Raw genomic sequence first — 2,622 nt, forward strand, 5'->3', positions numbered from 1 at the left:
AGACAGTGACTCATAACCACTTGGGTAGATCTAATTATTCCTGTTTCCAAATCACAAAGTTGACTATATAGTCTGCAACTACCAAATAGGGGAGCATGGGGAAGGCAGGGCCGGGCTCTACTTGGAGATGCACATTGAGAGGATGGGAGGCACCAGATAGGGCAGAAAAGCTTCACTGTGAGGTTCCTCACACGAAGGTGGGACCTGGAGCAGTTGTAGAATCCCTGTTGTTGGAGATGTCCAGGACTCAACCTGGCAGGGCCCTGAGCAACCAGTTCCACTTGGACTTGTTCCAAGTAGTGGCTTAAACCAAATGATCTCCAGAAGTCCTGGGGTAAGAGGATGGCAATATTATGTAACTTGCCCTGCCTTTTCACCTGACCTTGTTCACTGGATTGCACCCCTTTTATTTCCAATTTAAGTTTTAGACAGGTGTGCTAAAAGGAAAAAAATTCACTCACATCAACTGTGTTCTGGGAGGACTGTCATTCCTGGGAGGAGTGTGAGGAAATCTACTGATTTGCACTTAATTTTAAAAGCAGCATTAGTATTTTCTTTTGATTTCAAAAACTTATTCTTAGAATGAAGTTAATGTTTTCAAGACCAGTGTCAAGTGTAATGGTAATAATTTTCCTGCTGGGAGACATTAGGAGAACAAAGTACATTTTTGGGATACAAACTTTGAAATGATAATCAACTATGACAGGGTTAGCGGAAAGCAGTGAATCTTCCACACCATAATGCTTTCACTGGTTCAGACCTACATGTGTAACTGCTTGAAACAAACTTTCAAAGGAAGTACCAGTTTGGGGTGGAGTTTTTTTGTTGTCTGCAGTCCGACTTAAGCTAAACAAACACATTACCTCCCCTTCAAGAAAAACAGTGTAGGTAAGTGTTACCAGAATTTGTTGCTGTAGTGAGGCTTGCACATGCTTACAGTGATCTATGACTATTAGGAATCTTTCAGGGCCACAGTCCTACAAAGTGTTTGTTCTACAGTTATTAAGTGAAAAGCATTAAGTGGTTTGCAGGTGATTTTCCTGGCTATTTTAAAATTATGGGCAGTGCTAAAAAACTGTTTTAGCTAAAATTCCCTTTGGCTAAGGAAAATAATCTGATAGAAGCTTATAAATTTGTTAAAACTTTGAGGCAAAAATACGCTATTACAATATTGTCCTAGAGCTCATTGAAGGCTGTACAGAAGCACTTTTGAGGAAATGGCTAGCTATAGGAATATCTAAAATGAAATCGTAGTATCAAATGTAATAAAGTAGGTTTAACTACTAGTTAAATTTAAAGAAAAAGGAAAAAAGCAAACAAAAACACCCACCAAAACATGAGCATCCTTTGGATACTTTCCAGTTTTATTCTGCTGCCATAACATAGTCACACAGAAGAGCTGAAGTGTAACAGATCATGCTCTGCATTCAAACATGTAACAAATCTTCTCAAAGAAAACGTTCCCCAGTCATTTATTTGCAGGGAATAAATTAAACACAAAACATAGACATGCTTGAAATAAATTTTAACATAGGTATCAAAAAAATTTGGGGGGAACATTAATTAAGGAATGAAGTCTCAGAACCAGCCTGATGTTCTTATACATTTCAAACGAATGTAAATTATAATGGAACATACTTATTTTATTTACTTCTCAAACTGAAGTGCAGCACAATATAGTTTAAGTGCCTTGGCACCAAAATAATATACAAATAATTAATAGACTAGGCCATTAGTAAATTCATTATTAATTCATCATTAGTTAACCTTTTTTTTAATGCTAAAGGAAGTGTGCAGCAGCTGAAGCCAAATGTGACCATATTTTGTTCATGTCCATCTTTATTCTCTAGAAAATAGCATTTATCTACCTGCAAAGTTGTAGGTTTGAAACTCCAAGTACAAATTAACAGTATGGAAGCATATGCCTAAAATCAAGCATGTTCATACAAACTTTGGACTGCAGAAAGGGATGCTGAGCTCAACTTTCCAGGCATTTCCTGTCTAAAATGCAATGTGTTTATATGCTGTTACTAAGGTAACTGAAGTTTTGACCAAGATCAGCTGAAGCAGCTATTTGGGCTTGTAGAAATTAGGGGGGGTTTTCCTACTTCAGAAGCTCCTCTCCCAATAATTTTGGCATATACAATAAACTAGAAAAGAAACTTGGAAGTCAAACTACACAACTCTCAATCTTTCCTACTTAGGCTGTGAATTGGCTTATAATTTATGAAATTAACAAAGTGCAAATGATTACCCAAAGCAAAATCTGATGCCCGATTACCTTTTCTCATCAGAGGATTTTGTCTTGCTTCTTATAACCTTTAAATTACAATTTAATACTTGGAAATACTTTTAAACTGTACATACTAGGATTTATATAGAGGAAAATTATTAACAGTTACACTTTTCCTATTAATTTATATAATTCAGCTTTAAGAAGCAGAACAAAATATATATCTGAAAAACATCTAGTTATATAAACATCTTCACCTTGTAAATTAGAGATTAATTAAAGGTATTTAACAATATCATAGCTATTCTAACAACAAAATATTAGGTATTTAAAAAGAAGAATTGCATTTATTCAGTAGGATTTTTCTTAAGGTTGATTGTTGGGTTTTT

This window comes from Psittacula echo (genome assembly GCF_963264785.1).
Source record: "Psittacula echo genome assembly, chromosome: 2".
Classification (NCBI taxonomy): Eukaryota; Metazoa; Chordata; class Aves; order Psittaciformes; family Psittacidae; genus Psittacula; species Psittacula echo.